This window comes from Eubalaena glacialis, chromosome 7 (assembly GCF_028564815.1).
Source record: "Eubalaena glacialis isolate mEubGla1 chromosome 7, mEubGla1.1.hap2.+ XY, whole genome shotgun sequence".
Taxonomy (NCBI): domain Eukaryota; kingdom Metazoa; phylum Chordata; class Mammalia; order Artiodactyla; family Balaenidae; genus Eubalaena; species Eubalaena glacialis.
Genome location: NC_083722.1, coordinates 98,956,622 through 98,972,812, shown reverse-complemented (window position 1 = coordinate 98,972,812; position 16,191 = coordinate 98,956,622).

Genomic DNA, 16,191 nt, shown 5'->3' with positions numbered 1-16,191 from the left:
AGATAAAGAGGAACAAGCTTCCAGTTATAAAATAAATGATTCATGGGAATGTAATTTATAGCATAGGGAATATAGTCAATAATATTGTAATAACTCTGTATGGTGACAGATGGTAACTAGATTTATCATGGTGAACATTTTGTAACATATAAAAATATTGAATCACTATGTTATACACCTGAAAGTAATATAATGTTGTAAGTCCATTATATTTCAATAAAAATATATAAAGTGCATTTCCCCATTATGCCAGTTTCCTATAGGCACCAACAACCTATAACCACTTTTGTCTGAATTCTCTGCTTAGGACTTTTCAGACTTTAAAGCGTGATATTTATTCTGGCACTAAGACACATCGGGTCTTGATTTTTGGTCGAAAATTTCAGGAAAGTTTCCCCATTCTCTAAGACCTTACCCAAAACTAAGATGAACGTATTTTTCTAACAGTCCTCTTTAATTGGTGAGCATTTCCTGGTTCACCCTTCATCAGTGCATTTGGTTTTTTGGGGGTTTCCAGTTTTCAGTTTGAATACCTGACCCTACCTTGCACCTTGCATGGACTCTAGGCTATATCTCCAGTAACCATTTTGAGGCATTTTAAAAGCAGTCATTCCAAAAGTATACATTCCAAACAGAAGAGCCTATCAAATTCCCAGGAGTTCTTCTGAAAAATGCAGATTCTGATTCTGTAGGTCTCCAGTAAGGTCTGAGATTTTAAATTTCAAACACGCTGCCAATGGGTGTTGATGCTGCTGTTCTGTAGACCACATTTTGAGTAGCAAAGCTCTGGACCTCAAGGGATTAGCATATGTGAATAGCAAAGCTGCACTCGCCACCCCACCCCCATGCTTGCCAGTCTCTGCTGATTTGCACTTTTGTGTTTTTGAGCAGTGGGAGATTTTCCTTACTTTCTTGCCAGCTCATGAATGCACTAAAAAGATGTTCAAAAATCTTTTAAAACTGAGCAGGTCTAAGTGTTTTCTACTAAGAAGGTTTTTTAAGGAATGAAGTTCTAAAAAAATACTTATTTTTTTAGACTTTGTGTCTAGCTGTATGTGTGGAGAATTTGAATTTGTGTATTTGTTTAGATTTAGACCTTTGGATGGGCTTGCTGTAAAAGAGCAGTAGTATTTACATATTATCTCATCTTAGTGTCAGGGGAAATTAAAATTTCTTTTTTCAATTCTGTTGATTGTCTGCAAAGCAAAGTCTGGAAAATAGCAGGCAGTAAAAATTCACATTAGAGTTGTTAAGATCTTACAACTTGGAGTCGGAAACATAGGATTCCTAGTAGATCCTACTACATTAAAGCTGTGTGACTTTAGGAAAAATACTTTTCGAAGTTTTAGTCTCCTTATCTGTAAAACAGGCTTAAAGGAGTTCTTACCTTAGAGTGTTGTGAGAATTTAGTGATAGAGTGAAGCTCTGTTATTATAAATGTTTAAGCATTTGCCCTTTTAAGACACATAGGAATGTTTCGGGTAAAGGGGCTATTGTGATTATATTAAAGAATGATTACGGGACTTTCTATTCAAAAGACAAACAAAAATAGCACTCAAAATTATAATTTGAATAATGATTTCAAAATTACCCATTATGTTCATATTCTAGACCTGTGTTGTCCAACATAGTAGTCACTAGCCACATGTGGCCGTTTAAATTTAAATTAATTAAAATCACATATAATTAAAATTTGGTTCCTCATGTACACAAGCCACATTTCAATTGCTCAGTAGCCACATACGGGCAGTGGTTACCACATTGACCAGGGCAGACACAGAATATTTCCATCATTGCTCTTGACCATATAGATAAAAATTATTGTTGATAAATATAGGACAAAAATATTGTACTATATTTATAGGTGTTGTAATTACTGGTTAGTTTTCAGTTTTCTTCCTGAAATGACTGATTTTTGTTGCTGTTGTTGCTGTTAACTTGTTTTTAAACGAAGTCAGTGATTCAGTTTATGAAAAGAAAGCTTAAGAATTAAAGAGTCTAAAAAAAAGAACAAACTCATTTCTGAAGTGAAACTAAGCCTTTGTTTCTATACTGTCATCTAATTTTGCTTAGGTTATTCTTTTTTCTTAATGAGAAATGGTGGCTTCAGGGGAGCCACAAATATGTGTCACTCGGTTATTGGACCAAGAAGCAACAAACATATTTATAACGCAGTGTAAACAGGCTTAGAGCAAGATATTTAACTGGAAAGTCAGCATATGACCAAAAAAAAAAAAAAGAAAGGTAACATAAAACCAAATAGTGGGGAAATTTCCAAAGTTTGCAAGGCAGCTTGAGGTGGTAGGAACAAAGAAAGGCGAATTCTTGGCTGTGTTTCTAGGAAAATAGATAATAAATCAAATTCAGGGCATTGTTATCAATTTGACCTGACCTAGAGGAAGTATTGGATTGGTCATTACGGAATTCCTTAGGGAAAAGAAAACAGATTTGGAAAATATACCGTTTAGGGAACACCATGAAGGTGACTGTTGCAGAGATCTAGTATGTTGAGGAGAAAGGCTAAGGAAAGGGATCTTATTCTTAGAGGAAAGCAGTTCACTTCATGATGATTTAATTAAGTAGTTAAAATGGGAAAGGGGCTCGATTAATAAAATTGATCCGTAGATCATGTTCACACTTGTACAAAACATAGCTGCTGAAAAAGAGGAAAAGATACATTATAGTGTATTAAAGAAAATACTGGAGAGTAATTAGATTTGGACACAGTGAAGTTAATAAGATAACAGCATTGGAACAGTTCCAACTGTCCAATGTAATCATCACAACTATTTGATCGGAAACAATGTCAATAATGTATTCAAATAATCTTGAGCTTCCTACTGCAAACAGATGCATTCCCCAGCTTAATCTTATTCACATCTACCCCAAAGATTGCTTCATCAAATGATGTAATTTGCAATAGCGTAAGAACTGGAATTTATTATTTCAGTGATATCTAGCTATATTCAAATATTCATTAATTTGAAGAGAATGAAACTAGCAACAACAGGATATCCTGTGTGTGCTGATTTATTTTCAATTTCAAACAGTTAATTAGTGGTAGAGAGATTCCAGGTTGCAAATGACTTCATTGAAAACTGAACACCATGTTCCTGGAACACAGTAGGTGCTCAATAAATGTGTGTTGCAAGCATCCCTTCTTCTGTATTAATACTTTCACTACATATATCATGGGAAGCACTTCAGAGACTAAAGAGAGAGTGCAAATGTGCTTTCACAAAGCCTTCATTTCAAGAAAGTTAGCTAACAAGCTACAGAACTAGCAGGGTTCTTCACAAATTGTTAAGTATACATACAGCTCAAAGGAAATTGAATTTACATTTTGAAATTGTTTCATAATAAGAACTGAGTTTGCAACCACGGTGGTTCTTCCTAGAACTGTCCTATTCTTAAAACATTCTTTATGTTGGGACCGGTGCTAGGTCTTATCCACCTTTGTAGCTATTCCTTCCTTCTTTTCATATGATCATGGCGTGTCTGTTACACACAATAAGTGCTTATCATACATGCCTGTTTAATTGAAAAAATGGCATTGGGGCTTCCCTGGTGGCACAGTGGTTAAGAATCCACCTGCCCAACATTTGGCAAAAGCTTATTAAATCAAAAAAAAAAAAAAAAGAATCCACCTGACAAAGAAGGGGACACGGGTTCGAGCCCTGGTCCGGGAAGATCCCACATGTCGCAGAGCAACTAAGCCCGTGCGCCACAACTACTGAGCCTGAGCTCTAGAGACCACGAGCCACAACTACTGAGCCCACGTGCCACAGCTACTGAAGCCTGCGTGCCTAGAGCCTGTGCTCCGCAACAAGAGAAGCCACCACAATGAGAAGCCCGCACACCGCAACGAAGAGTAGCCCCAGCTCGCCACAACTAGAGAAAGCCTGTGCGCAGCAACCAAGACCCAAGGCAGCCAAAAATAAATAAATAAATAAACAAATAAATAAATAAATAAATAAAATTTTAACAAAATGGCATTAAAAATGCTCCTGGAAAATCATTGTACAGCAAGACTGCCCTTTTGACGTGCTAATCCATTTTAAGTATGAAAATAAAATATTAAATAATCTTTGTGTGTCTCTAAAAAGGAAACTATTTGATACTTAAACATAATTATGCACAAAATTCCCTTGACAAGCAAAATTATTTTCCAGTGATTAAATTAAATCAGAAGACCTTATGGAAAAAGAAAATAGCTCAACCCAGGTCACTTGTCAAGACTCCTGACATGCTTGTTCTGCTTTGTATACTTATATCTACTTTTATGGACTAACTGAAATAACAGTTGTGAAAGATACTCTGGCAATTTTAATCAGTAAATGCCCAAAGTGAATATTCTCATTTTAGCAAGGGCCCCAGGTTTTGAGAAAATTGTTTGATCTCTCAGCTTGATTCAACACGCAGATATTTAGGTTAATTCACTTTAGTCCATGAGAAATTTTAACAAAGATAATCTGTTTTATCATTTGCAACAAATATTTATTACTGCTCTCAGTAACCCAGTCAAATTAAGAAAATGTAGTGGGTTTCATTTTCTGCATCACTTTGCTCATTAGTGAGCATATTATCTTGTATAAATGCAAAGATAAAGTGCTTTAAAATTCTACTTTACATAAGAGCAGGAACATCTTCAAGCCATTGAAACATTTTAGCAGTTGAAGAGGAAACTCTATCGCTCAATATTCTGATTTTTAAACAAATGAAATAAAATATCCTATTAATATTCTGTCACGTCTTAGAAATATTCAGTAAGATTTATGGTCATTTTCTCACCAGTACTATGATCTTGCTAGTTTATATATTTATACATATTATATATTTATCATATTAAGGAGACTTTTTTTTTTCTTGAGGTCTTGCACCATCAAATTTTAAAGGCCTTTTCATAATTACATCAACTTGTTATTTTTCACATGCTATAAAATTTTTTCTCTACTAGGACAATGACAACAAAAAAAGATTCAAACCATTTCAAAAATTACCATGGAGGTAAGAAAATGTATAAGGTGAGTAACGTTTTCTGTGTCTAGAAGAAAGTGTGCTGTGTGAAGTGTTTTTGTATATAAATGGTCTGAAATCTGATCTGGAAAGAGAAGGCAAATAGGCCGATTGAGCCACAAGAAGTATTTTAAGGGAATATTCGAGGCTTTCACAATGGTGCACTGCTGTGACTTTCCAGTCTATTTTGATTATGGACTTATACATCTGCACTTTACACACTAAAAAAGCACGTAATAGATCTTCCAATTCTCTTATCTCAGCCATTTACGTGTGGCTGGTGAGGAATTGAATTGCTGGAGCTGATAATGTGAAAAAAAAAAAATTGCATATTCAAATAACACATTACTGGTAAAGAAATGCCTTATACTCTGGGAACAGGGCAGAAGAACTGAGAGGACCAAATGAGGAAATAAATAATGTTTTAAAATTTGGTGAACATTTCATGAAGTACCAATCAGTTTGGAGAATACACTGAGTGAGTATTTAAACTGCCATTTTTCCCCTCATTTTCCAACATCCCCAAGTGCCTTTCAAATGCTTCCCTTTCAGTTTTCCAATTGTTCATATACTATATGTGAGGTACTATTGTAAAATCAATTTTAAAAATGTTGTTAAACTTATCCCACAGTTCAAAAGCATCTCCTCAAAAATTATCAAAATTTTATAATGCATCTATTATGATGGTTTAAGTGAGGAAATAAACATAAACCCTTGACTCCTGTAAAGGAAAATGTGCAAGGTGGCTAAATGGTAACCTTGAGCTGTAGGATACAGTTCAAATACCTCTATTTTGACACAAGACAACTAGGAGCATGTTGTATTTTGGATATTTATATTAGGTTCTCCCCACACACAGAGTAAAAGTGAACTGGAACTTTACTCACTGAGTACATCACAGTGTTCTGTGTCCTGGGCTGGCCTCATGAATTAGACCACTTCCTACCAGGGCTGCTCCCTGCTCCCGCATTCAAATCACTTAGGAATGAGCCCTGAGACAGATCTTCCTTACTGTGGAGAGACTATTCCACCCCTCATACTGTGGCAAGTTCCACATATTGACCACTGGCCTGCTGGAAAGAATTCTGTATTAATCAGGAACATACAAAGTTTATCACTGCCATCTAATCTTATATCTTATGCTTCACTTCAATAATGCCAGAACAAAAAGTCAAAATGGAACATCATAAAGCCAGAAATCCACAGGTTTTCCTTTCCAACACTGACATGAAGGTGTTTCCACAGATGGTGTGGTCTAGCAATATCATCTGGGTGATTGCCATGTTTTTTTAATTTTTTAACTTGCTTTTGTACTGGGCTATCTATTGATTGTGCCTGCATGCTTCCACCCTATTGTCAGGTCTTCCAGACACAATCTGTCTTCTTCTTCTTCTTTTTTATTTTTATTTTTATTTTTTTTTAACAGAGTGGACATGTGACTTGGCAAATTTAACATGTATCATTTCAAATTTTCTTGAATGATCACTGATACATAGTATAAATCTGAATCATTCCTGTTACTTCTTACAAGGCATGTGTTCCAAGCCAGTCATTTATCCAGCAGCAAACCTGGTCAATAGCCTGAAAAACATCCTCTCAGTTCAGCAATGTTGGCTGCTTCTCTCATTGCCTGTGTTGTCACCCTTTTAAGATGATAGTCTTTCTTTTCTTTTTTTTTTTTTAAAGGTCCATCAAGTGAGATGTAAAACAATGAAAACTGAAATGGCAGCAAGCTAGGGATATGATGTTACACACTGTGGATGGCACGTGTCTCTCTATGGATCCATGAATCAGGATAAACTTAACTGTGTTAGAAATTTGGGGATTATGGAGTTTCAGGACATATCCCTTGAAAACTCTGACAAGCTGCTAGCCCTCATTTCCATCTTCAAATCAAATTGTTCCCTATGCACAAAATGCCCCCTCTCTGCTTCTTTTTTTGCTTTACTTTTCTCCTTATTGTTTTATTTTCAAGTACAAGTGAGACAAGAATATATTATTCCTTTAAAATATTCAAACAATCCATCAATATACAAACAATGTCAAAGTTCCCATCACCACCTCCTCACTCCTACTTTGCTGTCCAGAGACCACCACTTAGCTGTATAATCTGTGTCCTCCAGGGCCCTTACTACTCAGTTATATGAATAAATTTACTCATAGGTACATACACAACCTTTTTATTTTTTTACGTAAATTGGATTCTAGTAGAATGTAAGTTCCGTGAAAGCATGGACTTTATTCGCTCTTGATATATCCAGAAGTCAGAGGAGTGCTTGGTACATAGCAAGCGCTCCTTAAATATTTGTTGGGTGAATATAACTTGCTTTTTCAACTTACTGCCTTGTTGACTCCCATGTCAGTACCTGGAGTTGGATCCACTTTATTCATTTTTTCACACATATGCACAGGATTCTACAATGTGCGTATAAGATAAATTATTTACCCACTCTAAATCCTGGTTTTTACTCTGAAGTTCAAGCAACTCCTTTGAATGAATCTTCCTCTGTGCACAATGTCTTCTTATTGTATCTGACAATACAGTCATTTTGTCCCTCATTTACAAGATATCTTTTGGGGTTATTAGACCCTGGAAGTGTTTGCCTTAGATTACATGTTTCTGAAGGGAAGAGACTGTGTCACTTACTTTGATAGAAAAGCTATCCTTGGAACAGAGAAAGCTTAACAGACATTTAAAAATGAATAACTGTGAAGTTTAGGCAATCAGGCACATTGACACGTGTCAACTTAGTTGGTGACTGATGTCTGGAGTTACAGTTGTACATAAAATATATTGGTGGGGAAGATTACTATAACTTTTATTACATAGTCATAAAAACTATGACTTTTTTTTTTTTGCCAGATGGCTTAGAATTAAGTCGACTATAGTTGTTGAACATATCTGCAGATCTAGAACAAGGTGGACAGAAAACTGGAATTGCCTCTTTCAAATGCTATTATCTTTAAATATTAATTTATACTCTGTACATCCCACTTCCCTCATTTAGGAAAGTTGACAAGAGCATACGAATTTTTTCAGATGATAAGAGTTGCCCTTGTGTTTGTAACTTGCTTACTGGACATTTTTAAGACACCCCAAGTAATGCTCAACCACATTTGTTAAATTCTGCAAAAATCAGCATTTTGTTTCAGATTGTATTCAAATTAAATAGAAAGTAGGATGATGAAAACTGGAGAAAAGTGTGAACCTTTCTTACAATGACATAACACTTGGTAAGCTCAGCAAGTATTTTTTTATGAACTTAAATAATGATATATCCACACCAAAAACAATATTCTTATCCCAAGGTAAGAGATTGTTTCTGTCTAATAATCTCAAAATATTGCCTTGGTTGTAATTGTTTTCTTGACATAAAAATGATTGAGAATGAGCCAATAAAACTTGTTGCTGAAAAGGAAAACATTAAATTAGGCTCTGACTTTCAGTAAAATAGGACCATATGGTACATTTAATTATAAGTTGAGGAGATATCTGAAGTTTTAATTTAAGTATTTTACTTAAAACATTAGCTCAACTCTTCTGCCCAGATGTCTAACATCAAGCCACAGTACCACATACAGAAAAACAATGCAACAGAAAAAAAAACCAAGACTGATGAATCATATACTTATTCCGCACATCGAAAAGATGTAAATCTCAAAAAATTCATTAAATGGGGTCGTCTCATAATGAATTCTATTTCTTCCCCCCCACCCCAATGTACGTTAATTATGTAGTTTGTGGTGTTGTTGCTTTTGCTTTATTTGTCAGCCACATGAATCTATCATGGGATTTGGGATCAGAGCCCTGGGTACAAATGCTTGTCTTGCCACTTCATTTGTTCATTTATTTGTTCATTCATTAATCACTCAACATATATTAGTGCCTACCGTGTGCCAGGTATCGGTCTAGACACTGGGTACACAATGGTGAGCAGAAAAAGGCAAGATGCCTGTGTTCTTGAAGCTTGGAGTTCAGTTACTAAGACCTAATTAGCCTTTGACAAATTATTTACCATCTCTGAGCCTCAGTTTCTTTATCTGTAAAATGGAAAAAAAGGATACCTACATCACAGATTTATTGCAAGATTTAAATAGAGCAATCATATATGTAAAGAAAAAGCATTGTGCCTTTTGCAGAACAGATACTAAAAAATGCCAGCTGCATTCCCTAGCCTCCCTCACCCCTTTCCTTGAATGAACAAAGAGATCTTTAATCACAGTAAGCCAGCATCCTCAGAAAACACTGCTGTATTGTACAGCTTGAGGGTGGCATATACTGTCGCAGATGGATACCTTCTTGCCAGGACAATGGAGATTGATGAGGAGAGGAGGGGGAGGCCTGAATGCGGGGCTCCATCATGCAGTTGATGGATCCTATGATCCGTGCACCTCTCATTTTGCTTGGTTTGAGGCAAGAGGAGCAGGGCCAGGAACAGCTGAGCAAACAAAGCAATCCTGATCATACTTGTGGTAATGGTGACAAACTCAAAGAAATAACATCAATCATTTCAAGCAATGACTGTCTCCTCAGACTGTGTTCACCTGGACTAGAGGAGGAAAATAAATAAGTCTGCTATTCAATACTCTTGAGTAAAAGCTCTTTTCAACAGGGATGGCTTTGTTGTTCTCTTATTACTAACTCTATTTTATCCCCAATACTCACTCTTCTTGTTCTACCTTTACTTTCAGCATCATAAAGCTGACAGAGCATATGGTAAAACCTACTTATTGTGTGGCTTGTCCAGTGAATTATATTTATTCCCAAATTCTGGAAGGTGCTCTACGCAAACACAACAGGAACCCACATATCCCTCATTAGATCACCGGTAGGCAGAAACCTTAGCCTTCACTTGAAGAAAGTCCACTCTAGTAACCTGAGGAGCATCTCACCTCCAAAGAATTTAATCAGGGATGCTGCCCCCAATTGTGGTGCATTAGTATTTTATGTTCCTGCTTCCTGTGTTCTAATGCCTGGTGAGAACGTCAACCTTCTCCTTCTAGCTAGTGGAGAGATGCTCTGGCAAGCCAGAGTGGGCGCTGCTGTTGCCTGCCTAGTACTTTTCCCCTGGTTTAACAACACTAGTACTTTATTATTCACAGCATCATTAATTAATTAATAAGACAGTTGGTGATGATATTAAGGAAGCTGGAACCATTTCCGTTTAGATCGACACTACTCAAGACATTGGCACAATTGATGTTTGTTCAGAAATAGTAGAGGATGGCAGGGAATCTGGGAGAGAATAATAGATGGCTAATTTGGACTCAACTAATTAGAATATCATCACAATTTGGATGGGGAGTAAGTTAGTATTTATCTTTTTACAAGTATAAAAATGATTTCTGAAGCAGTGCCATGAAGCAGTGACTCTCAGTGGGGATAGGGAGCTAGAGCAGAATCTGTTACCCAGAAGCATGCCAGGTTTGAAAAAGTATATTCACTACATTTATTTCTTACATAAGCCAGAAAGGAAAGCTGGATAAAACTTCCTGACTGGGAGAGATGGAATATATAGAATATAGAGTAAGAAATCAATGTAGAAGGCATGTAGAGTGGGAACAAAAAGTCAAGAAATACTTTGAAAGTATAAATTAAATGTTTGGAAGAGTATTTAAATTATTCATGAGAGAAAACTATTTTCAAGAACTTCAGCAGCATGTATTATATATTTTTAAAAGTCCTGGTTACCATGGATTTTAATAACTGGTATAGAAAAATCTCCCTTTTTATTTTTTTTTACTTTTAAGCCTAGTTGGAGAAAGCACTGTAGTACAGCAGACAGGGTGCTATCGAGATGCACTGGCTTTGCTGCTATGCTGCAGTTAAATTCACTGAACGTTTTTGAGAGCATACTGAGTATGTGTTCTAGGGCTTAGGAGAGCCTTACTTCTTCCTTGAACCTCTTTTCTCATTGTAGGTTCCAGTGACTATTGTTGTGTACAAAGCCACCCCAACAACACTTTGTGACATAAAACACCAGAGCAGTCTGCTCACAGACGTGGGTCAGGAGTTTGGACAAAACATAGCCTGTATTACTTGTTTCCGTACCAGAAGTCTCAGCTGGGTAGTCTCAAAGCCTAGGGGTGACTTGAACACTCAGGACAGGAATCTTCCAGAGGCATGTTTAGTCATATGTCTGGTTGTTGACACTGGCTGTTGACTGGGCTGTCAGCACAACTATTAACCAGAACACCTATGTATGGCCTCTCCACATGGCCTCTCTAGGTGGATCAATTTGGGTTTCTTCACAGAATAGCAGCTGAGTTCCAAGAGTGAGTATCCCAAGAGCCAAGTCAACGTTGGCCATGAAAGATGCATAATATTACTTTAATCTCAGTCACACAAGCCTATCTAGATTCTGGATGGTAAAACATGAACCCCATCTCTTTATGGAAGGAATGTGAAAGTCACATTGTAATAGCAGCTGTGAGATGGGAGATGTTGCAAACATCTTTGGAAAATACAGTTAATAAGTTTAATAAATGGGTGGTGAAGAAAAGTTTTGACTATTAAAAATGAAGATCAGAAGATTAGTGGTTTCCAAGCGGCTGTAACATCATAGGAAATAACTGTATTTCTTCAAGAAACATTATGATTCCCTTCCTCCCTAACACCCAGGAGGTGACTGGTTTTGTTTGGAGTATACTTCAATTATCTTTTTGGGTTGGTGGGGCATAAGGTTTTCAAAAACTCTGGTTGATAACAATACATCTCTTGGTAATTATCTTTCTTAGGAAGAAGTCAGCCTGAGGTCAGCATGGGATTTGCATCCTGCCTCTACCACTTATTACCTGAATAACCTTGGACAAATTACTTACCCTTTCTTTGCCTCAGCTTCCCTGCCTATAAAATAGGAGATAATAATAGTAACTACTTAATGGAGTTGTTTTGAGAATAAAAAGGGATAATTCATGTGAAGCAATTAGCACAGTGCCTGGAATATACTAAGCACTCAGTAAACGACTGATATTATTATTTAGAAGGATAGCTTAAACTAACTCTAAGTATTTATTTCACTAAGTTCTTAATAAGCATAGTTGTTATTCAGGGCAATAAAAGGGATTTTGATAGGAGGTATGTTAGAAGTGATGAAAGGGGTATATGGGAGAGAAACTGGAGGAAAAATGTTTAAAGAGTATTTTTTAAACTGAAGTATAGTTGATTATACTAGTTTCAGATGTATAAAATAGTGATTCAATATTTTTATAGATTATTCTCCATTTACAGTTATTAGAAAGTATTGGCTGTATTCCCTGTGTCATACAATATATCCTTGTAGCTTATTTATTTTATACATAGTAGTTTGTACCTCATAATCCCCGACCCCTCCTTTGCCCCTCCCCCCTTAAAGAGTATTTTAATGCAACATTGCTGTTGGTGTGCAGGACTAACAATTTTCCCTCTCTCCACTCAGAATCCTCAATGAAACTTCCATTTCCCATTTACGTGCTGTGTAGTTGCCTGTATCTTGTGGCTACAATAGAGGTGCTGAGTCTTGCTTCAAATGGAAAGAGAATGAGACAGAGCCAGCCTTGAGAGATCTCGTATTCGCATTCTGTTTATTCTGTAAGAGTCCTTTCATGGGCTACAGAAGGGGAAAGGGCAGGTGCCCCTCAATCTCCTACCCTTGCCTCAATCAGAGCTATTATTAGGCTTTTCTCTCCTCTTATTTTTATGTTGTACATAAAAGAGCCCTCTCATCTATGAGGACAGACACTATTTGAAAACCACTGGGTCTACAGATTGCTCCAACTATGATAATTTTGAGATCTTGTTTCGTGTGTTCTTGAATATCACGTTTAAAGTTTTAGCTTCAATATCTTGGAGCTGTATGTAGCTCAAAGTGAGGATTTTATAAAAGTCAATTTTTAGATTATTAATAGCACCATACATTATCAAAACAAAAGTTTACATGAATATGAGAATTTGTCTTCCAATAAAATTTGAGGAGAGAACAAAGAGTATGTGAGAATCAGATCTTTTTTTTTTTTAATCAAAACAAGCTCCTCCAAACACACAAACTCATACAAAACTACTACCACCAAAAGATTTAGCCATATCATTACAAGTGCTTTCCATATAAGCTTTTTTTTTTTTTTTTTTTTTTTGCTACACTTAGTGCAATGGCTTTGTTCTGTGCCAATTTAGTTAAACGGCAGCTACTTTCTCAAAATTCCCTTCCTTGTGTGATTTCCAGATTGGAACAAGAGAAATTTATGGGAGATTTAGGAAGTGGAAACGGAGCAGCAGCCAGTTTTACACTGTGCAGGTCAGCGTAGGGTACAGGCCACTGGAGCAACCCACGGATACTGTGGCTGATTTACCAGCTCACATTGATGGTGTAAGGCAGCACCCAGACTGACAGCTAACCAGCTCCTAAACCTCTTCTCCTTTGGTTTTTCTGAGCTCTGGGCCAGATGTGCTCACACCTGACAGACTACTCACATCATCAAAGGTGAAGGCAGTGAGAGACAAGTGGGAGCGGTCCCAGTTGGTCCTTCCTCTCCCTCATTGCCAGCTCAACACCAATTACAAAGGCAACAACCTTACGTAGTTCTCTTAACCAGTTTCCAATAATTGCCCAAGGTCTAATCTTTTTAGTAACTCCATCTCATGACATCAGGATGATGTTACTTCTTTGCTTAAAGCCCAACTGATAACACCTAGCACCATGTTTCTTAGCTATTTATAAGCCACACCTCTACAATCTTTTCTCACTTCTCTTCTACATATCCCCAACAGCTAAGAAGATTTTATACAGTATCTTTTCAGTACATTATATAAAATCAAGAGGCACTGAGATCTGACTCCTGGCTACTTCCTCACTTGACTTTTTATCTTCTTCCACTCCCAGCCTAAATTCCAAACATACTGATCTCCTCAGTGAGCCTCAAACCTCCTTAAATGGCACTCTCTTCCACCTCATGATGTTGGCAATGTGACACTTTCCTCCTGTTATTTACATGGCTGGCTTCCTTTCTCGCTTTTCGAATATTTACTTAAATATAACCACTTACGAGAGAACTTTCCTTCCCTTCCCTTTCTTTCTATGTGGCCCCTCCAAACTTCCCAATGGTGTCTATGCTGGATTGCCTTTTTTCTTCTATAACATGCACCCAAATTCTTACAATACATTTATTTTTTGTTTAGTATATTATTATCCATCTTACTCACTGAAATGTACATTTATCATGGCAGAGACCTAACCTTGTCTTATTCTCAATTGTATTCACATTTCCTAACACAGTGTCTGAAACACAGCACCCTTTAATTGGTGAATAACTAAATTTACTAACTAAATTAATGTATTAACATAACAGCCCAGTCATGTATGCACTTGGAATCACTCTATCCCCTTAGAGGATAGAAAACGAGTTTTCAAGTCACCATCCTCTGCCTTTGATAGGTAGTAGCTGTGTAAGTTAGAATTGAACTTGTCAGGAGAGTTATCACAAGTTTCCAGGTTCATGCCCACATTCTAAGTCATGTTAGAGTTTTGACTTTGGAAATTAAATTTAGCAGTTAGGGTATATATCTCTTCTTTCCCCAAAAGAATTGTCTTTGGAATGAGGTTTCTTCTGATGGAGGTGGTAGTTAAAAAAATAAATCTTAATAGTTATAAAAAACAATCATATATCTTGGTTGTGATGTATGACCTAGTCCAAAACTGCCTGATAAAATGATACCAGCAGCCATTGCACATGAGAAAATACTAACAACCCTTTATTTCTTCCTGAATATTATTTATAGACATATGCTTTTATAGAGGCACTGTGTCTAGTTGGAGATGTAAGAAAATACAACTCATCTCCCTGGGTCCACGTAGAAAATGGAAATGGTACTGTCTGATCAACTGTGCTATTTCTGATGCTCTCCAGAGTCACGTATCTAGAACAGAGCCAATAAAAATGAAAAAAAAAAAAAAAAAGTCACACCTACGCCTACTTAGATCCACTCATTCTCTCTTTTTAAAGTTTTCATGTCTATTTCTATTGTCTATCTGCAAAGAAGCCAACTGCCGTTGGGCACTTGTTTCAAAACAGAAGGAAGAAAAGAGCTAGCTGCTCTGAAAAGGTAAAATATATGTTCCAACTATCAGTTAGGAACCTTAATTCACTCCTAAACTACCTCATTTCCCTCCATTAAATATCACATCATTGTGTCTTGAAATTCTCCTTAATATAGTTTACCACATTGATATAAAAAAATTAAGTAAACCTTAGAAGGGCTCTCTTCCAGATGAGAGCATAAATTCTAGTAGAGATTCTAGTAAGGAGATGATTATGTTTTTTTCTTATTTACTATTGTGAAACCACAGCCTCATACAGTGCCTTTCACATAACATGTTCAATATGAGTTTGTCAAAGGAATAAATAAAGTGTGTCCTTAACAAAATATTACCAATACGGTTCCTTTTTACATACATTTTTCCTTTTCCACCTTCATTTCTACATGAAAATGGAGTGGCAAAAAATCAGACCCTTGCAAAGTCTTGAGAACGTCAGCACAGATGTTAGAAGACCCTCTGCTAACACATAACACCATTACATACATGTAGCTATAATAGTGGTAACACAGTCATCTCTAAATCTGAGAAAACAGCCTTAAATACTTGATAATATGCTTAGCCAACAAAGTGGCTGTGTATCAATTTTCTTTTTTAACACTAAAAACATCAAAGAGGCTTAATTCTTCATATCATGGCTCTTTCTCCATTGAAGGGGAAAAACCACATCAATTCTTCAACAGAACAATTTCCCTTAACTTTTCCCTTAACTTTCCCTTAACTGAAATTATCTTAAATGTTTTCTCTGACCTCTTTTTTAAACTTTCAGCCTTGAAAATAAGTAGGATGCCTGGTAGACCTAGTCAGAAAGGGAGGTGAAGAAGTGGGACAAGTCAGGATATGGCAATTAATCATACCAGTAATTAATCATACCACCTAGGGCACTGCTTCCAAATTTGGCTAAAGATAAGAATCAACTGGAGCATTTAATAGGAAAAAAAAAAAAATACTGGCTGCACTTGAGACCTACTGAATATGAATTGCTAGGGGTAATCTATATATTTGATATATATCCCTTAAGGATTCTTATTGCCAGCCAAGCGGGGAAGAAGGACTGCTCAAGGTAGCTTAGGCTTGGGGACAAACCCAGGTAGAGGTTATAGGA